A 21713-nucleotide genomic window follows, 5' to 3' on the forward strand; every position below is an offset into this window, starting at 1 on the left:
AGCTGCCCTGCCTGCATCACAGGCATCCTGAGAACAAGTGCAAGCAGAGAGATCCGGCCCTTCCAGAACCACCTACCCAGCCGCCCCCACGGAGACATTACCCAATGCCAAGTAAAAGCTAAGCAGCAACCAATTTGGGCCCCCAGATGATGAGCCAATATCTCTGCAGCATCATGCTGGCCACCCCTGACAGTTACCTTCCTCAGTTGCAGAAAGAAGCCAGGGAACTGTTTGTATTGTCTACAGTGCTCCATGGACAGTGCTGGGAGGTGTGATCACACTTCCCTTCCCGGTTGCTAAGCAACAGCATTAAGCCAATGTACGAGGCTGAAGTTCTGGGAGGTGTGTGTGGTGGAGTGTGCGTGGCGCACTTGGGAAGAGCTGTAGAGTGGAGTGGAAAGAAACGCAGCTTTGTTGATTTTGTTTGGACTGAGACACCTCGGCAGGTGAGGTTAAGAAGAACCCCGTCCTGCAGAGGGAACAAGGAGGAGACGGCAGTATTCCCGAACTGTGAGGAGCAAGGGAGGAAACATCTGAGTATTTACAACAGCAGAAGAGGACCAAGTTCGGTTTCAAACTGTTCCCCAGGAACAGTACCTCGGAGTACACAGGTTTCAGGCGTCTATCTAGTTTCACTAGTTTCCAACTTCAGGGATATTGCGGGCTTTTTTATCGCCCCCATATGCTACTCAGGGCTCATTTTATCTGGAGATAAATTGATTTATCTGGAGATCATTTTATTTGAAATGAAAGGAAAAATGCCCTTGATGTGTGTGTGTGACACCTGAGGCCTTTCTAGGTCCACATTGCTAGGTGGAATGCTATTGAAGCAAGCAGAATGGGCTTGCTTGGGAGAAAGGACGTTCTCCATCTCTGTGGGGGTCTAAACTGGACTGGAACACCAGGCAGCAAGAAAGCTTCCTGGAAGAATGACCTCAAAAGAGAAGGAAGGTAAAGCAGGGCAAGAGGCAGGGGGAACAAAGGCATGAGGGATGAAAGTAAAGGGAGGGTTCTGAGAAGATGAGGTAAAATCAGCTTTACTACATGAAGGTATGGTAGAATGTTATGGGCTGAGTGGTGTTCCCCCCAAATCCATATGCTGATGTCCTAACTCCCAGTACCTCAAAATGTGACTGGATTTGGAGGCACATAAAGTAAGGTTATTAGGGTGAACCCTAGTCCAATATGACTAGTGACCTTACAAGGAGAGGAAATGAGCACAGGCATGAACAGAGCACATGAGAACACAGAGAGAAGAGGGCCATCTACAAGCCAAGGAGAGAGGCCTTCAAAGAAGCCAACCTCGTCCACACTTTGATCTTGGACTTCCGGCCTCCAGAACTGTGAGAAAAATAAATGTCTGCTGTTGAAGTCACCAGTCGGTGGGATCTATTACAGCAGCCTAAGCAGACGAACACAAGAAAAATGAGAACCATGGCAAGGGGTTGGGGGGAGACCAGAGATACAATGCAGAGGAATCCTAGGACAACAAGCGCCAGGCTGAGGAATTCAAACTTCAAGGCATCTGTAGATGGATTTTACATAGTAATTTTGACTAGCAAAATCTTTCTCAACAGAAGGCCCATCTGTAGAGGGGAAAGATAGGAGCCCATGGTGATGAAGAAGGTAGGGACCACAGCTGAGGGGCCTAGTTTCTTGTGGAATGTTATGTCTACTGCTGGCCGTGACATTTGAAGATGGTGACAAAAACCACTGATGAAGAAGTAGAGGGCCAGAGGGGCAGAGCATCTGGAAACCATGTCACGCAAGGAAGAGGGAACACTGGTCTTTATGTTGAGCCGGGATCAGAAAATAATGGTTAGGCAGTCCCTCTCTCAGGGCTATCATACTGAAAACCAGTCATTATTCTGAGCTGTTCCCAGAGGGCATTTCTAGCATCAGTGGGTGAGTTTCTGACAGGATTCAAAGCTCAGTTCAGTGAAAGGAAGAACATTTTGGCAATTAAATTTTTCCAACAATGATGAGTTCTCTGTGCAAGACATGGTTCACAGGTGCCCAAAGAAGACCTTTCTCCATAAAAAGGAGTTTGGACTAGATCATTTCAGCTGTTCACCCTCTCCTCCTCCCCCAAATCATTCTCTGTTCATGGAGGTATATCTGGTCCTTTGGGACACTCCACTTTTCTGTGACTCTCAGAGACTCCCCATTCACTCTTGCGTTACTCAAGCAGCAAGGTCAGTAGAGACCAAGTAGTTCTATGAGAATAGAGTAAAAATAAGAATCCACAGAACTTCTCTCTTGGGTTCTTTCTTCCCCATCTGCAAATGCAAACGACCTGTAGCACCTGCCACGGTCTTGAGCAGCCACACTTGTTGCTGAACCGGGTTCTCCTCTGCATCTGGACTGTAGTGAACTGTCCTTAATGGCACATATAATGGATTTTTAAAGATGACCTACTGCATGCCAGAGACTGCCCGCGCCACTGGCTAGGGTTGAGAATGGGGAAGACTATCTCACAGGGCTCGCTGAGAGGTGGAAGGAGGAGGGCACCCACTGTCACCCACGGCAGTGTGCTGGGACAGCAGCAAGAACAGGAGCCCTCACTCCCACTGCAGGCAAGAGCAGATCAGGAAGGCCTCACAAAGGTTGAGCTCTGAATGCCGAGGGGGGTCTCAGAGGAAGAACAAAAACATGAAGAGGCAAGAGGGAGGGAAGAAACTCTGAGTGGAAAGACACAGCTCTCCTGGCAAAGGTGTGAGAGGCGAACCTCATTTTCGGGGGTGAGGAGTCTGGACACCTTTGGCATGTGACAGATTGGTCACATTGTAGCCTTTGGTATGAGCCTCTTCTGGTTCTCCAGCTTGGTCTCTGGAACCCGGACCCCTCACCGTGCCCCCAGGCTCACGAGCTCCCGGTCTCCTCCACAGGAGCAGGGGATGGGTTTCCACTTGACTCATCTTCCCATGTGTGTGTCAACCCTGTCATAGGTTCTGCTTGTTTTTCATGGCTGAAGCAACTGCGTGTGATAGAATCTGTCCACCTCTCCTGGTTGGGTCAGAAAGAGAGGTCTGCAGTTTGGAAAGCAACGGCTTCCCTCACAAGCAGTAAAAAACCTAGCCCTGGCACAGTTTGCCTTTGCAGGGAAATGGGCATCTGTTCCCACAGACCTTGTATTCTAAGCCATCCAAACCCTCATGCAGAACAGCCTCGGTCCCCTCGGTGGTGGGCAGCTCCCCACTTTCTCCACACTGCTCAATTTCAGGTTTACCCCAATATCAACATGGGCAATCCTATCCCCAGGAGGGAGCCTCTTTCCTGAAACACGTGTGGAAGATGATGGGGTTTCTATTCCCTTAGGAGAGGGTAACAGAATTCCTCCAGGAAGAACACTGTATTTGGTTAGGACTATGTCTGCTATGGTCTGAATGTATGTGTTCTTCCCCAAATTCATGTGTGGAAATACTAAGTCCCAGGGGGATGGTATTAGGAGGTGGGCCCTGAGGAGGTGATTCAGTCATGACAGTGGAGCTCTTATGAATGGGGTTACTATCCTTATAAAAGAGACCCCCCCGCCACCCCAGAGTCCCTCTCTCCTTCCACCATGTGAGGACACAGTCCGAGAAGACTGGCCATGAACCAGGAAGTGAGTCCTCACCAGACACTGAATCTGCTGGTACCTGGATCTTGGACTTCCGGCTGCCAGAACCGTGAGGAATACAATTCTGTTGTTTTTAAGTCACCCAGTCTCTGGTATCTGGTCAGCGTAGCCCAAGTGAGCCAAGCTAATATTCTGGTGAAGGGCGATGAGGCTCCAGGAGCCCAGGCAGGTATTTGCTCATTGCTTTGGAAAAGGAAGGGGAAAAGGACAGGAAGGAGGATGGGGAGGAGACCAGAGGAAAAGTGGAAAGCTGCAGGATTGGACCCTCTTCATAACACTCTTCTTCCTCCCTCCATTTCTGCCATGAACGTTCTGTGGGGTTAGACTTCTCGAGGTAATTGGTGAAGGAGCTGAGTTGTGTGCCTTGGGGTGATGTGATCAAGCAAGATCTGGCAGCACAAGGAAGTCTAGAACCTGGCCCGGCAGAGAGCTTGGCACAGGACCTTGGGCCACTTGCCATGGGCTGTGGAGTGGGGTCCTGGCCAAGCTTGACTAGAAGACAAGGGGGCAGGGGCCCCATGTGAATTTGCAGTTAACATATACTTCTGTCCTGATAATAGCTGGTGAATGTACTGAGTGCTCATTATGTGCGAGGCACCAATGCCAAGTGCTTTATATACATAAATATACGATCTCTTTGTAATCGTGACGGTGTCTCTTTAAGGAAGGCACTAGGGTTACTGCCATTTGGCACATGGTGGAGGGGTTAAGAATGTGCTCAAGGCCAGCCGGCTGGGAAGTAAGGAGCCACACCTTGAGTTTCAGTGCTGGCTCCCAACCATGAGGAACACTGCCCACTGATAGATTGTGATGTGAGTTGTTTGTGTGCAGGCCGGATGTTCCTCTGCCTCCACCAGGAGACTGGACTGCCCCATCGTCAAAGGAGCAATCGCATCAGGCCCAAGCTTGTGAAGAGAGGAGAGAAGTGGGTGAAGGAAGGATAAGGAGTTGGGGGACGGCACCTGAAAAAGCTGAGGTGGTTGCCATTTTCCTGGAAAGTGAAAGGTGGGATCAAGAACTGAGTCCTGAGGGCCTCTCTCCAACCTTAGGGATCTTCCTTTGGTAACAGGACTCAGGGGAACACACACACACACACACACACACACACACACACACACACACAAGGAAGAGAGCTAGAAGGCAGGCAACATTCATGATTATGGTAAGGGCTGGAGAAGGGTTATCAAGAACACTTTTGGGAAGATAAGCTGTGACCTGTTCAAGGCCCATCAGGGAGCTGCAGCTCTCCTCCAGGGTGACCCTGTCATTAAATAGCTATAAATAAATGGCAAAGGACGGGAGTTCCCAGTACCTGGGTCCCTTGGGGTTTCTATGAGAACACCATCAGCCTGGTGGTTTCACTGGACAGATATGAGGTTAAAAGCAAGAACTAAAAGACAGTCTTGGGGTGGGAAGAAGAAACTACATTTGGAAATTATTTGAGTGTTGAAGAGGGCAGAATACAAGCTTGGCTGTGCATCAGCTGAGAGGCCTGGGAGGAACCAAATCTGGAAGAAGTACAGGAAGAAGAAGAAGAAGAAGAAGAAGAAGAAGAAGAAGAAGAAGAAGAAGGAGAAGGAGAAGGAGAAGGAGAAGGAGAAGGAGAAGGAGAAGGAGAAGGAGAAGGAGAAGGAGAAGGAGGGGAAGAAGGGGAAGAAGGGGAAGAGGGGGAAGAGGGGGAAGAGGGGGAAGAGGGGGAAGAGGGGGAAGAGGGGGAGGAGGGGGAGGAGGGGGAGGAGGGGGAGGAGGGAGAAGAGGGAGAAGAAGGAGAAGAGGAAGAAGAGGAAGAAGAGGAAGAAGAAGAAGAAGAAGAAGAAGAAGAAGAAGGAGGAGGAGGAGGAGGAGGAGGAGGAGGAGGAGGAGGAGGAGGAGGAGGAGGAGGAGGAGGAGGAGGAGGAGGAGGAGAAGAAGGAGAAGAAGAAGGAGAAAGGGGGATCAATCATAAAATGAAATTCCCGAGTCTGACTTGGATGCCAAAGGCAGCACATTTTCTGCCTGAGGAAAACATTCTTAATACAGCTCTGGGGGTGGTAGTTCCCTGAGTGATACAGATTAGTAATCAAATTATTTTCAAGGCTGAGGAGCCCATGACAGCTCTGGCACCCTGCCACATCACCCCGTGGATGGGGTTTAGCAAATGCCTTTTCCTCTCCAGCTCCTTGGCCTTTGTACACACGTTTCAAGAACTAGAGGCTGGGAAGGGCCAAAGGTCTTGGTTTGTTTTGCTTTTTCATACCTTCACTGATCCTGTAGACCCTGATTGAACACTTTCTCCACAACACCCACTGAGGGGGGACTCAGACACTGTGACTCAGTGACCTCCAAGATAATAGGACAATAGGACGGTGTCTAGAGAAAGGGCCTTTATGGAAGTAATTAAGCTTAAATGAGGTCATAATGGTGAACCTGACCTGATAGATTATAGTGTCCTTATGAGAAAAGGAAGAGCAACCAGAGCTCTCTTTCTCTCCTTGCATACACACGTTGAGGAAAGGCCATGAGGGGACACAACAAGATCACGGCAGTCTACAAACCAGGAAGAGGGCCCTCACCAGTAACGCAACATGCTGGCACCCTGGTCTAAGAATTCCAGCCTCCAAGACCTGAGAGAAAGTAAATATCTGTCGTGTGAGCCCCCCAGGCTATGGTATTTTGTTATGGCAGTCTGCACTGATGAAGGCAGAGGGCACACATGTAATCAATGAGAGCACAAGGCAGAAGGAAAGTCAGCAAGAGGGTTGTGGGAACAGACAAGGTGGAAGGTAAAGGCAGATTGAAGGCCCTGAGGAGAAGGGCCTGGCAGGGGTGGTGCTCAGGTTGGAGCCCAAGAGATGGGAGTTTGGCAAGGCCAGGAGATGCAGTCCTGACTGAAAGAACACCATGGACAAAGGTTAGAGGCTGGCAAAGTCTGCCAAGCTCTCAAGGAGCCTTGTGCACATGAAAGGGTGGGCTCTTGGTGGAGCCCATGGAGACATGATGGGTATTTCCTCCAGGATGAGCATGAAACCATGTTTGTACTGTTAAGAACAAAGCAAAGCAAAACCTAAAGAGGAAGAAACAGCGGCCCGACTCTGACTGCGGACAGAAGCTGGTGCTAACAGACACCCCTTGGTGACAAAAGTGGCATCACACTAGTGGTTGTCGAAGTGGGGTCCCTGGGCCCCCAGCATTGATGGCGCTTGTGAGCCCGTCCGAACCGCAAATTCTTGGGCCCCACCCCAGGCATACTGCATCAGAGACTGTAGAGTTGGAGCCTCGTGGTCTGCGTTTTCAAAAGCCCTCCAGGGGATTCTGATGACAGGGGAGCTGGAGGAGCACAACTCTGTGCAGCCCGGAGGAGCGAGGCTGCTTCCTCTTGGAGTGTTCTCCAAAGCGTGTTCGTTTTGGGATCAGGAAGTCCTCTGCCCACTCATCTCGAAGCAGCTGCTGAGATTTTGACCATTTTGCTTTCATTTGAATCCCTCTGCTGCCCCTCAACTCCACAGTTTTTGGACAGCATCTCTAAATTAGCAATTTTTCTTCCTAAAACCCACTCAGATCTGAACAAATGTTTCCTGCGTACAGGTTTCACATCCTGTCTCTCGCTGGAATGTGACCAGAGACAAAGAGCCACAAGACAAGGTCTCTGCCTTCCACCATTCCATTAGCAAGGCATGTACTTGTGAAAAATAAATTTATCTCAAGATAACATGTGCCTGGCAGACACGGATGGTACAGCCAAGAACTCCGGAGGAGGGGTGCCCAGGGAGGGTGGAATGCAAACTTCTGTCCTATGCCCAGTTCCTTTCCCTCCATCAGCCTTTTCTAGTCCTGAGTATCCTACATGCTCCATAATTCCTGTGAAATTCCCTTTCTATGCCGTTGGGGCAAAAACCAATGTCTGCCTGCCCCGTTGCCTTCCAAGTGGGTGTCCTCTTTACAGATTGCCCATTCTTGCAGACTGAGCACCATCTCATCCTCTGAACCCCACCCCACCCCCAGGCTAAGTTGGTTCCTGCTCATCTGGCCAAGCCTCTCTCTATCCTCAATGCCCCACTCCTTCTCTGCACCGAGAAGTAAGGAGAAGCAAGTGGGAAGTGGGCTGTTCCTGAGGGCCAGCCCTCCCAGCACCCACTCAGGCCACTAGCAGTGTGGACAGATGTGACAGCCAAGCCTACAGCAGGAACTCCAGGCCATGTCACCATGTCAACACCTCCCTTCACTGTCCTTCGCTTCCCGACCCCAATTCTAACCACACTCACTTCAGAGTAAGTATCATAGGGAGCCACCTTTCTGTGGCTGCCATGGAGGTCCTTTTTTTTTTTTTAAGATTTTATTTATTTATTAGAGAGAGAGAGTGTACAGGTAGGAGGAGGAGCAGAGGGAGAGGGACTAGCAGGCTCCTCACTGAGCAGGGAGCCTGACCGGGGCTCGATCTCAAGACTCTGAGATGATCATGACCTGAGTTGAAACCAAGAGTTAGATGCTCAACCGACTGTGCCACCCAAGTGTCCCCATGAAGGTCTTTCTAAAGAGCAATATCATCTGTCACTTACTTCCCCTCTGCAGGGTCTGAGTCTTTAAAAGCCATCTCTCTAGGCTTCATCCATCTCTGTCACTTCTTCATAGGTCTGGCCACAAGGTCCATTCTGTTCTTGTTCTCCTGGCTGCTTTTCTTCCTCTTTCCACGCCTCATGCTTACCCCAAACTCCAGAGTAGTCCTTTCCAGTTCACACTGTCTTCTCGAGAGGGGACCAAAGGGGAAAGATGGAAGGGGTAGTCTCTCTCTGTGGAATTAGCTGGTGAATCACTGGGGAGTGTGGTTTGTGGTTGGTTCCATCCCGGAGACTGGACGAGGCACAAAGTTTCCAGGGTCAGGCCTATGCCTGAGGCCACAGCAACCCTGAAGGCCTCATGCTGGTGGGAAGGGCAGCGGAGGACTCCAGAACCGAAGAAATCCTGCCATATACAATCACCTCCCTAAAGGTACTGCTCCAGTGACTTATGGCCCCGAATCACATCCTGCAGTCACGTTACACGATCTTTGGGGTTCTCAACCACGTCCAGGATACTGGGCAGACTCAGGTTCTCCCATCATAAAGGATGTCGATAAAGACATTCCAGGCAACAGCAAATACAGTGTCTTCTTTCCAGCTTGTAACCGCAAGCCTGCTTTTCCACTTATTTTATATATGGTTCTAGGTAGTATAAATTAAAGACCAGTGCTGGTTTTCTCAGCAGAAATTAAGTGAGGAAAAAGAGGGACGGGTTGGTGTGGCTGCTGGATCACTAGCGTACAGTCCTTCTTTTGTCCATTCGTTCATTCTTTTTTTTTTTTAAGATTTTATTTATTTATTTGACAGACAGAGATCACAAGTAGGCAGAGAGGCAGGCAGAGGGAGAGAGAAGAAGCGAAGCAGGCTCCCCACTGAGCAGAGAGCCCGATGCGGGGCTCAATCCCAGGACCCTGGGATCATGACCTGAGCCGAAGGCAGAGGCTTTAACCTACTGAGCCACCCAGGTGCCCCCCATTCATTCATTCTTAAAGTCATTGTTCATCCATCCATCCATTTTTATACATCTATTTTCATATATTGTACAGGCTTGAATATAAGGTAAAGCTCTTCCCTTCCCCAAATTATCTGTCAGAAAAGAGGAAGTATATATTCTAGCCCTTAGAGAATTTTTCATGGTATGGACTGCTCTCTCAGTTACCTATTTTGAACCAAAATACACTGTTTGGGAAAAAGTATTAGCCGGTTACCACTTCAATCAGTGCCTCCAAAAGGAGGCTTACAAAGGTCACCTGATAGATTTTTTCTTCAGTAATCGCGGTATCAAAATATAGATTCAGTAACTTTTCTTGAGGGTACAGGCCCACCTTACAAGAGCTGAATTTTGCTATTAAAAAAAATTTAAAAGATCTTTTTTAAAAAGCAATACAGGAAATGGTTTTATTGTGAACATCAAAAACAAACAAAAACCTTCTAAAAGAGTTTATTAAACTTTTCTCCAAAGAAGGCACACAAATAACCAATACGTACATGAAAAGATGCTCAACACCATTAGCCATTAGGGAAACACAAGTGAAAACCACGAGACACCACTTCACACCCACTAGCAGATCTAACATTAAAATTACAGACAGTAACAAGTGTTGATGAGAATCAGGAGAAATTAGAGTCATTATATGTTCCTGATGGGAAAGTAAGACAGTGGAGCTGCTGCGGAAATCTGTTTGGCAGTTCTTCACAATGTTAAACATAGATCATATGACCCAGGATTCCACGCCTAGGTAGATAACTAAGAATAAAAACACATATCCACACAAAAACCTGTACACGTATGTTCCATAGGAGCATTACTTCTAATGATCAAAAAATGGAGACAACTCAGATGTCTATCAACTAATGAATGGATAGGGACTCCTGGGTGACTTAGTCATTAAGCATCTGCCTTCCACTCAGGTCATGATCCCAGCATCCTGGGATCGAGGTCCGAATAGGGCTCTCTTCTCAGCCGGAAGCCTGCTTCTCCCTCACCCATGCCCCCTGCTTGTGTTCCCTCTCTCACTGTGTCTCTGTCAAATAAATAAATAAAATCTTAAAAAAAAAACCTAATGAATGGATAAACAAAATGCAGCATATCCATACACCGGAATATTATTTGGCAGCAAAAAAAGGAATGAAGGACTCACGCATGCTACAACCTAGATGAGCCTTGAAAACATGATGCTCCGTGAAAGAAACCAGTTAAGTATGTCGTGGTGTTGCATGATTCTGTTTAGATGAAATGTCCAGAATAGGTAAATTCATAAAAACAGAGAGCAGATTAGTGGTTGCCGGGCCTGGGGGCAGAGAAGAATGAGGAATGACTGCTGATGGTATGAGCTTTCTTATGAGGTGATATAAATGTTTTGTAATTAGGGGCGCCTGGGTGGCTCAGTGGGTTAAGCGTCTGCCTTTGGCTCAGGTCATGATCTCAGGGTCCTGGGATCAAGCCTCCCTTAGAGGACATGCTCCCTGATCATCAGGGAATCTGCTTCTCCCTATCCCTCTGCCCCTCCCCTGCTCATGAGTGCTCACTCTCTCTCTCTCTCAAATAAATAAATACAGTTTTTAAAAAAAATGTTTTGCAACTAGATAGGGGTGTCTGTTGTACAAGTTGTGAATATACGAAGGTCATCAAATGTACATTTTAAAAGGATGAATTTTATGGTACGTGAATTAGGTCTCAAGAAAGGTGTTATTCAAAAATAAATATTAAAAAGAACTAACCACCTCTCTTTAGACTGTAGGGACAATGATAAAGGCTAGAATGTGGTTAGGGTTCCAGTGGCAAAAGGACACTGATGTCAAAGATGAGAGTGAAGCATTGAATGTTTTGTAACGGGGGCGGGGGGGGGAATTGGGAAAAAAAAACCATTATTTTAATTTAATGTGTTATTTTATACAGTATGTCATTTGAAACATGTCACTAACATAATATATTAAATATTACCCTAACATTCACATATTCCCATCACCTTTTTTTTTTTAAACAACTATCCTTGGTGGGATGCACACATATGGTCAGTTTCAGGCACATATCGCGCGTATCAAATGCCGACTGTGTGTCAGGCACCAGCTGCGTCCTTGTCCTCGGGAGAGAGCCCCGACTTTCAGTGCCGACATGGTTCTGACCTCAACAGAGCTTCTGGCCTCATTCATTCGAATTAAAATGGAGCTCAATTTTGATGTAATTTCTATGAAAAGTTTGTAAAACTCATTATAAAAACTTGTGGGTCATTCCTAATATTTTGGGGGTGCCATCAGTTCCTGAGACCTAGATGAAAATTCTGTACTTTTTCCCCATAATCATGTGCATTTGCTCAGAGGGGACAATTCTGCACCTTGTCTCAGGCTGTTCACGCATACAGTACCCTGCCACCCCGTGCACACACATGCCACGCTCCAGGCTGGATTCCTTACTTTGAGATCATTCTGTACAGAATCTACTTGAATCTGTACCCATTTTCTGGGTGCCAAAACACATAAGAATCAGGACCTCAAAAACTGGAGGCCCGGAAAGGATCCAAGATGATCCGAGCTCCAAGAGATGCAGAGAGGGCCCCAGGACCACTGTGTAAGAGGGTTGAGGAGGTAACAGGCACCTGCCTCCCCACTTTGACCCCAGAGGGTCTACTTTTACCTGGTTTAACACGAGGGTTCTGCCTGAGATCCATTTTGAAGAAAGCTCTTCAGCAGATAATAAGTCCCCAAATCTCCTTATTGTATGAGCAAATGAGGAGCCTAAAACTCTTCAGGTTGGCCCAGGTGACTCACCCAGGATCATGTGGCTAGACAGTGACCAGGCAGACAGGGACCAGACCCAGGTCTCCCCGTCCCAGGGCAAGGCTCCCTCTGTCATCCCTCATGACTCTCCCAGGGAGGGAACACAGGTTGGGAGGGGTTTTCTACACAGAGAGTCAGGTAGAGAAAGAGTGGAGGGCTCAGAGGTACACCCAGACCAATGGAGGGAGGGTCACTCTCTGGAGATAAAGGAGCTGGTGTGTACTAAGTGTTTTCCAATCTTGAGACTGTAGGATCCAGAAAGCTCTGAGAGCAGTTACCATGGCAAGCCCTATGCCTGTGCACAGCGAGGTCAAAGTCCGGGTTACTAAAAATTGCCAACCTCTGCCTTGCAAATCTCTCTTCCATATTCCCACAACAATTTCTCCCTTGACCAAGGCTCCCTGCCTTTCCCCCCACACCTTGTCTTCTCCTGTCGTTCAGTCTGGCCTACATGAGCTCAATACATAGGAGGATAAGGGAGAAAGGAAAGGCAAGGATCCATGGATTAGAGAGACATGGAGCAGCTTATAAAGAGATTACTGAGCTCCTGATCTAAATCCCAGGCTTCCTCTCCCTAGGCTCTAGGAAACCTCCACATTCAGAAGAGGCTAGGAGCACATCCTGACCCCTGGGGAGAATGTGGTTCCTGCTGCTACAACTGGCTGTCGTGATGCCAGCACAGGGAATAAGGAAGACCCCGCCTGGCCCAGAGAGCCAGGCATGGGTGTGCAGGGAAGGAGGGAAACAGAATCTCCTATCATGGGCATCTGAGGTAGTTAAGAAGAACAAAAGGGAAAGCACCTCCCTGCCCCAGCATTTCACGCTGGGATGAGTTGATAAATTCTAGCGGATCAGGGAGTGCAAAGAAGCACTGAGGCAGTGAAGGGGGTGGGGGGGGAGCAACAGGTTTTCCAGGGGCTGGGTTGAGCATGGAGCCTCTGGGAGGACTTGGGCTGGGGCAGGTGGACAGGACCACGGGCAGGAACACAGGAACTGAGCAAAGGTTTGATGGGGCCCAGTGAGCAAATCATGCTAGTGAGGGTGAAGGGCTTACTTGGAAAGTACACGGGGGTTGAGTTAGAAGGGTAGACAGAGGTCAGATTATAGATGGCATCAACATTGAAGGGACTGGGGTGTGTCTGGAGGCATGGGAGCTTCCAAAGGAACTGGAGGAAGGGGAGAGGCTTCTAGGTAATATTAGAGGGTATCAGGAGGGTATCTGGAGGCTTCTAGGTAATATTAGAGGGTATCAGCTAGTCAGCTTCGCCTGGGCTTGAGTGCACCCTCGGGAGAAGGGAAGAGAGGAATGAGAGGCATGAAGAAGGAGTCTGTAGGATTAGTGATAAGTAAGATATGAGCAGAGAAAAGCAGAGAAGAGGAGAAAGGGAAGAGAACATCAGGGTTTCTGGCCCGGGTGTCTAGGAGAATGACAACCGCGTGAACGAAAGGGTTGCCTGGAGGAAGAGATGGTTTGGTGTGAGAAACTGATGAATTTGGTTTCCAACATGTAGCACTTAAGGTGAATTACTCGAGTGGAAACGTCTGATAGACTCTTGGAAGTGGGGGGCTGAAGGGAGGAGGTTCTGGCTGGAGGCAGAGACCAGGTCATGGGAAGTGATGAGGGCAGAGGGGGACAGCAGATCTAAAGGCATGCTGTCCCGATTCTGCAGGGGGCTGCCGTATAGAGAGTGTCATTAGGCCTGGAGACAGGCTAACATTTAGTGCATACCTAGCAAAGATAAGTCTGCGGGTGGGGGTGAGGGTGAGGGGTGGGGGGGCAGCTTATCTCTGAATCAATGACCCGGAGAAAGGAGAGGATTAAGGAGAATGGCAAATTATAGATATTCCCATAAACCCTACATCTACTTTTTTTTTTTTGTAGATTTATTTACTATTTCAGAGGAGAGAGAGAGAGAGCACGAGCATAAGGGGCAGAGGGAGAGAGAATCTCAAGCAGACTCCATGTTCAGCAAGGAGCCCGACACCGGGCTTGATCTCACAACCAGGAGATCATGACCTGAGCCGAAGCCAAGAGCCGGACGCTTACCTGACTGCACCACAACCCTACAACTTTTCAATTCAGCTAAAGACCAATCTCCACCAGAATGCAGAAGCCTCCTGTGAACTAGCAGATATCTCTAGGACCCCCAAATCATCCTGAATTACATAATGTATCCAAACTCTCAAGACATGAACCGTTATAACATGTCCTACCTGCTCCTCCTGAAACGTCAAACCCTCTTTTCTCGGATCCACTTTATTTGCTGCTGCCCAAATTTGATCAGCGCCTCTACCACTTCATTCTCCCCATCTCTCTGCAGCCTTCAGAATAAAGTCCAAACTCTTCAGCGGCCAGGTCAAGCCTTATCCTACTTTCTTCCCTTTATCTTTATGGTCCTTCGACACCCTCAGCTCCACCCAAAATGATTCATTCAAATGAGGCCTTCCCACCTCCCTGCTTTTATTTACACTCTTCTCTGACCACAAGCACCATCCCAAGTTTCCACGGTCATCCCTACCCATCCTTTCAGACCTTTTCCAAATGCCACTTCCTCCAGGAAGCATCCCCAGACTCCCCAGACAGAAATACCCTCTCCATCCTCTGACATCATCACACTTTACGGGTGTGTCTTTTATGGCACAGCAAGTCCCCATCTCATCTTACAGTTCAATATGTTTACTTATTACCTCCCCAACCAGGCTGTGGACTTACTGAGAACAGATAAAGTCCTTCTCACGTAAAGAAAGACTGACCCCGAGAGTGAAGGAGGTGAAGAGGGGAGAAAGCACACACAAATCTCCAGAACAAGTTACAAATGAGAAAACTAGGGCTCTGTGGGGTAACGTCACCCAGATAGAAACTGACTGAGTCAAGGCTCAAACCCACATCTCTTTAACCTGCCACTCCTCATCTCTCCAGGAATGGTGCCTGGGGTGCTTTCCGGGACATTTTCACATATGTCCAGAATTTCTCTCAAGGACCTCATCAGGGATGCTGTCCTTTTTCTTCATTTTCAAGTGAGAAAAGTGAGGTCTGGAAGAGTCGAGCAACCTGTCCAAATCACACTGCTAGCAAGTGGCAGCATCTATACGGGGGCCATGTCTTCTGATTCCTGATCGTCTTTCCACTAACCCAGGCTCCCAGTGTGCTTGCACTGGGGGCTTCAGAACCCAAGCCTGGGACAGCCCCTCAGGACTGCCTAGAGGGGCATCACTGTACATCAGTGCTCCATGTTCCTGTAAATAGTGGAGGGAAGGTGACCGGCTGCTAGTAAGGGTGCCTTCTGAGTGTCAGATCTCCGGGAACCTGCCTGGAACAGGAACCAGGGGTGGGGAGAGTAGAAACCTGCGTCAGAGAGAGGAGCCAGGGTCCCACCACAAATGCACCTGGAGAACGGAGATGTGCTTGAGGCTGGGGAGGAAGTAGGGGGTGGGGTCAACTACATGATTTAGAAGCCAGGAAAAGACATGATGTGTCAGGGGCCAGGACCACAGGAGGGGCTGTTTTCTCACAGGTGGGAAATAAATTCCTGCCCCTCCACGTCCCCCAGGAGCAAAGCCCAAACTCAGAGCAGAATTCCCAGAAGGACTTCGAGGAGGCGCCTGGACCCTCGGGTGTCCCAGTAAGGATGCAGCAGCTGGGGGAGTCTGAGAGAGCCAAGTGGTGGGCAGACCCTCAGAGAAAGAAGGGGCACAGGGAAGGGTCGGTCCTATGCCCTCAAAGTTGTTGAGAGAATCAACCTAACCAAAAGGGAGACAACAATTAAACCCAGTGCCATGTTCTAAATAATGGGTGTGGCGTGTTCCTGTGAACCCCCCAGCTAGTGAGCGATGTGGCCAGATTCTTTTTGAGAAAGAATGGATTTTGAGAAAGAAAAGGCAAGAAGGGCACTGCAGAGGAGGAAAATGTTGGTGAACTTGATGCCGAGAGAGGAAAGTGGGGAAGGATCAGCCTTCCGTGGATGCTGGCAGTGGTTTATCTTCGCTTTAATCACGTGGCCCAGCTGCCTTATGAAAGCAGCAGTTCCCTTAGTGCTGGGGAAAGGGAAGGGCTTGGGGAGAAGGTCTTGGGAAGCAGAGGACAGTCCTTTCCTGATGCCCACCCATAGCCCACCTGGAAAACAAATCCTACATTCCCACCCACCTGCCATTGTGTCTAGGTAAAAAGGGCACTGGAATTTGCAGCCTCCAGCCTGTTCTCTTAATCAAACTGTCATCGTGAGTAATAATTATCCCTTGGGAAACAGCACAGTGACTCAAAAAGTGGTCCCCTCCCCTATTGCCACCCCCTCGCATAGCTCAGAGCTTTGTTTAGGGTGCCAAGAACCCCAGAGAGCAAAGCCACCAGCTCGTGAAACCTGTCCCCTTAAGCGATCATTCAGACTCCAGGGATAGGCAGTCGCAGAAAGTCTCTTGGGCCAAAGAGCTCATTAGGGCTGGCTGCTCATCGAATCCAGTGGACGTGGGTGCGGTGTGGGGCAAGAAACCAATACTGCTGGAGACCTGATGCCTGTCAGAGAGACAGAAGCTGGGAGGGCCACTCCTCACAGGATGGCCTTTTTCCTCAGGGGCTTACTCCCCACCCACTCAGATTAATCCTAAGCATAAAAATACAACGATAAGAAGAGCCACACTTATTCAACGCCGACCAAGTGCCTGTTGTTGAAGGACCAAACTTTTGGGCACAGTCAAGGATATTAGGAAGCTGGTGCATAAGGCCATCTGGGATGTTAAAACAGTGAAACAGGCCATGCGGGTTGGGTACAGGCCTGTTACCGGGCCGCTGCCTGTCTGCCTCCTCTGTCACCTCTGTCTTCTGGATGAGGACGACCAGGCCAAGGGATTTGCCTCACATCAAGAAGTAAGTCTGAGAGCTGGAGTTGGAACCCTGGCTGACTGACTCCAAGCTTTTGTACTTGACCACCAGACTACTAGCCCTGTTCATGTTCCAGGCCACTGACCCCTTCCTTGCTCTTCCCCCTTTACCCCGGAACCCATGCAGAGTCTAAGAGAAACCCTCAGTCACCAAGCCAGCAAGAACTTCTCTTAATTATCATATGTGCATAATTACCATATGATAACCCTTGGGTATCTCCAGCCACCGGTGTGTGACCACCTCAGAGCTCCATTCATCCAGGAGGCCAGGGCCACATGATCCAGAGCCCATGACTCCTGGGCAGGGGGAAAGCTAGGGGCTGATAGAGACCTACCACTCAAGATCTACCCTAGAGCATGCTCTCTCCCTTTCCTTCCCTCACCATCGGTGTGCTTGCCTGAGTACTGAGGACACATGGAGCAATGGCTATCACCATGGATGGACACTTGCTAAGAGACATCCTCTTCCCAGGCTTTTCTAACCTATGAGAAAGGGGCGTAAGCTGCTACAGGAAGGTTTTGGCTGACACGGGTAGGGGTTTGTGTCCATGGCGGAGATGTGATGCTGGGACAGCTGTGCACCAGCACTCAGTCCCCAGAGATCCTCTGTAAGTTGGACACTGCTGAGTCTAGGATCAATTAGATCTCTCCTGGTTAGAGTTAGGGAATGAACAATGTCCTCTGAAAGACCTGCTTGGTCCCAGAACTGTGCCCACATCAACAGTCACTAGATAGGAAATGCTATTTCCTTTGAGACAATAATAGGTTCCCCAACAGCCCCCCCCACCCTTCCAGGGTTCTAGGGTCAAATTCACAGAATGCTAGAAGACCCAGGGATACAGAAGTTTTTTCTGCAGGAACTTGACTGTGCAAGGACACGTGACTACTCTCCGAGAGCCAGCTCATCTGAACATTTCTCCAAGGGAACACCCATAACTCTCTCATGGCATAGAGTTTCTCTGAACACTGTTTGGCAAATGCTGGTCAAAAGAGCTGGGAACAAAACACTCACCACTGGGGAGGAGGAGATTCAGCCATTGGAAAGGGACCATTTTTAACTCCACGGTCCGCACAAGGGAACACAATTTCCATTTCCTCTTTCTCTTAACTAATTCTTAACTCCCTCCAGTTCCCTTTTAGGAGGTCCCTAAACTGCTCTCACCAATGCTCTCATTAAAGTCAAAACATGGTTCTCAAGGCACCCCCTACTTCATCTACCCCTGCAATGAGTCTGTGTGTCTACGTGTCTATGTGTCTATGTTTTTTTACGAGTCTAAGGTACTTGTAAAAACGGGAAGGATGGCAGTCCAAATTTTGCAGTGCACTTGTTTATGCCAGATACCGCGCTAGCTGTTTTATGTGGGTTCTCTCTTGTAATTCATTCACATTTTCCTTCCGTTAATTCTGCCCTGAGCCACCACCTCTCTCCCACCCATCCTCCTCCAAGAGGAGAGCTGGGGATCTCCTCCCCTGGAAGCAGGTGATCTGCAAAAGGAAGGGTAGAGCTGAGAAAAACAATTCAGGCTCTCCCTCTTTGCTCAGGAGCTGGCACACTCTCTTGCTAGAAGCTGGACACCTACCACATTATTTCCCTGGGGAACCTCTGAGTCCTCACTAAATATAAACAGAAATCAATGAGCCCCAAGCACTTTATGGATGCTACTTTGGTCACCCTGGCAAAGGGGTCACAAAAATTAATATCTGCCACTTTTTCTTGAGCGCTCACTAGAGAATCTATGTGCATTATCAGAGATCCTTCCAACAACATGTTATTCCTGTACTCGTTCAGAAAAGAGATTCGGGGGCTCCCAAGAGCCTCACGGTGGGCAAGGGGCCGAGCGGGGATTTGAATCCAGGTCCATTAGCCTCCAAAGCCCAATCTCTTTCTGAGGTATCACAATCCTCAGCTTGTAGATAAACATGAAAACCAAGGAATTTTTTTTTTTTTAAAGAAATAACATGGTCAGTCAGTGAAGGAGTCCCAAGCTGTCATCCAGGAGGATTGGTGACAAGATAAATATGCCCTGAAGACTGTTCTCCTGGCACGTGGGCACGGTCCATCCTTCATTTCCCAGCCCGGGAGCATCTTCGCCTTCCTTCTAGAAGAGTGTTGCCAGATAAAATACCAGATATGCGTTAAATTTGAATTTCACATAAACAATACATAATGTCTTAGTATAAGTATGTCCCAAATACTGCAGGGCTATACTTATACTTGAAAAATAGTCATGGCTTATCTGAAATTCAAATCGGAGTGTCCTGTGTTTTTATTCGCTAAATCTGGCAACCCCACCCTAGACTCAGAGGCATGCTGGGAAGTCTCCTGCCTGGCTCTAGGTCCTAAGTGTTGCTCCAACGGGAGTTGCCATGGCAGCCTAAGCAGGCCCTTCTGGAGCTGTCTCTACTTACCTCCCCAGCTTCACCTCGCCCCTGCACTCTCCATGCTCCAACCATGCTGTGTTACTTTCAGTTTCCTCAATGTGTCATGCTGCTTCTGGCCTCAGGTCTCAGCACTTGCTGTGTTCTGTGCCTGCCTCTGTCCCTCTCTCCCACTCTCTGGCCGCTTTCTATTGATCCTTAGGGTCTCCTGTTGGAGTCACTTCTGCCAGGAAGTCTTACCTGACACCCTGATCCCTGCCCCTTCCCACTGCAGCCCTCAGCATCCGATGTCCACCATCCCGCTCCAGAGAGCGGAGGTGGGGCACAAACATCCTTGTGTCCCCACATGAAGAACCAGCACATAGCCTCAGGTAGGAAGCAGCAGATGCTTATTGAATGAATGAATGGATGGATGGAGACTATCCAGGCAGAGCAGCATCTCTTGAATGTGACTACTTCCTTCCTCCCATCCTTACTCACTTTTTCATCTCTGTCTCTTCTCCTTCTCTCAGAGTTGTGAGAGGCTGGGGCTCAGGTCCTCAAAGGCATGTCCTGGCCTGGACTCCGGTGAGGAGAGAGCAGTCAAGGCATGGAGAGGTCTCCTCGTGCCCCTTACCAGATCATGCCATACCAACTGTCCCTGGGGGCTCAAGTCGAGCTACAGGTCAGCAGAAACTTCTCCTTGGCTTCCAAATCCTCCTGGCACATGCCCCCTCTGGGGACAAACTCTGCTCCCCTTCTCCCCCTGGCCCCTTTAAGAGAACCTAATTGGACTGAGCCCCAAGTTTGGGGTGTAGGGAGATGCCAGTGTCAGATGGCTGAGGGTTAGGGCAGGTGGTGGGGCTCGGTGGGCTCAGAACATCACCCATATGTTCCCTGTTCACCCACCCAAGGCTTTGCCCACGCACAGCCTGACAGCAAGAGAAGGCAGCACAGAACTTAACCCTTTCCTGCAACTGAGAAGGTAGTTTCACAAAGAACCAGTGAGCAGCCAGTGTTAACTTTAACCCCCAAACAGACAGACACACACACACACACAGACACCCTGGAGTTCTGCCTCTATGGTCCTCGCAGAGCCCTGCTTGCTTCCAGTCCGGGCTTGATTTAGAAAATGCCCTCTGGGGTGCAGGCAGTCCTTGCCAGAGCAGAGGGGTGTGCTGGGAACATGACCAGGGTGGGGGTGCTGAAGGGCACAGGGAGAGGGGAAGGGGGGAGGGCAGGGAGCGGCTCTGAGGCAGCGCCCGAAGTTGCATTCTGAAAGCCCTGGTCTGTCGCTCTCTGATCCGACCTTTGGAAGCAGGTGGCGATTTTGTGCGTTCTCATCGTCCCCCAGGCTCCCCTCCCAGAATACGTTCAGATGACAAAGAGGGAGAAACACCCCTCAGTCTCAAATTAACTCCCAAAATAGACTCTGCTCTGCCCCGGGGGGACGGCGAGCCAGCTGGGCGTGCAGCGCCCCAGCGGCTCCGACACCGGAGTCCCTTTTCCAGGAACTCCCGCTCCTGTCCAGGTACCGGCAGTCTCGGAATCACCCCCTTCCCACCCCTACCACCCCGGCCTGCCTCCAACTTGTGGCTGGGCGCTCCGCCCGGATGGCGGGAGGGGACTCACACAGAGAGAAGCGCCGACTCCGACGGCTCCTTGGCTCAGCCAGGTGAGGCGCGGGCTGCGCGGCCGGCAGGTACAGGTGGGTCCGGGGAGCTGCGGCAGGTAAGGGGTGCGCGGCCGCTCCCGAGGCCTCTACTGAGTAACAGGGCTGACAGGTTTGTGTTTTCCCCTCTCCTCCTCCTAGTTAACCACACCCCTGCTGCTCTCCTCCTCACTTCCTTAAAGGGTGGGGTGTGTTGTCTGTGGCGCTGAGTGTGTGCCCGCTCCAGCCTCTTACCATAAACCCTGAAATAGACGCCGCCACCAATTCCCTGAGCGGCACGTGCCCACCTGCGGACCCATCTCCGGAGCCCCAAAGGGGTCTCCTGCCCTGGTGGTCCCTGGGAGCGGCTGACCTCGCCCAACTCCTCCCACCCCGCCCTCCTCCTCCCACTCCGATTGCAGACTTCTGGAGGCTAGGCTTAGAGGTTGGTGTTTCCTCTCTAGCCTCAAGGTAGGGCTCAGAGTGGGAGCCAGTTATCTGGCTCCCAGAATCTCAGCAGCTGGGTCCCTCTAGGTCTCTTTATGTCCTAAAGTAGCCCCAAGCCCTTGATGGGACGCTAGAGATCAGGTTAATATCACCAGGGGCTCTGGTAGAACTGATCCAGGTGCTTGTGTTATGATAGGGCAGGCCCAGAGGGCGACACAAGAATTGTCACCAAAACCCAGCAGCCTTTACTCAGCCTCATCTCCATGTCGGCTCACTTTGCTGGCCAAACAAAGAGGCTGGTTCACCTCTTTACTCAGGTGAGCAGGGCCTGAAATTCAAGGCAGTGACTCAAGGGCACCTAGAAACCCTTTTTTCCCCTTCTGCTAGAAGGATTCCAGACTTTCCCCCTAAGTAGGAGAAGATGAACAGGACTTAGCATAAGGTCAGAAAG

At 49.7% G+C, this 21713-nt stretch overlaps 1 protein-coding gene across 3 annotated transcripts in view; it reads right to left on the reverse strand.

The window, feature by feature from the left end:
• The window catches only part of PTK2B (protein tyrosine kinase 2 beta), a 122841-nt gene extending 101772 nt beyond the window's left edge, over nucleotides 1–21069 (reverse strand). The window contains exon 1 of one of the 3 annotated variants that reach the window (XM_047717514.1): nucleotides 20797–21069. The gene's annotated coding sequence lies outside the window, so the exon portion shown is untranslated. The remainder of the gene's footprint in view (nucleotides 1–20796) is intronic. The other 2 variants (XM_047717510.1, XM_047717515.1) reach the window with 2 other exon arrangements.
• Between the last annotated feature and the right edge of the window lie 644 nt (nucleotides 21070–21713).

Source organism: Lutra lutra, chromosome 2, assembly GCF_902655055.1.
Source record: "Lutra lutra chromosome 2, mLutLut1.2, whole genome shotgun sequence".
In the NCBI taxonomy this organism is placed as follows: Eukaryota; Metazoa; Chordata; class Mammalia; order Carnivora; family Mustelidae; genus Lutra; species Lutra lutra.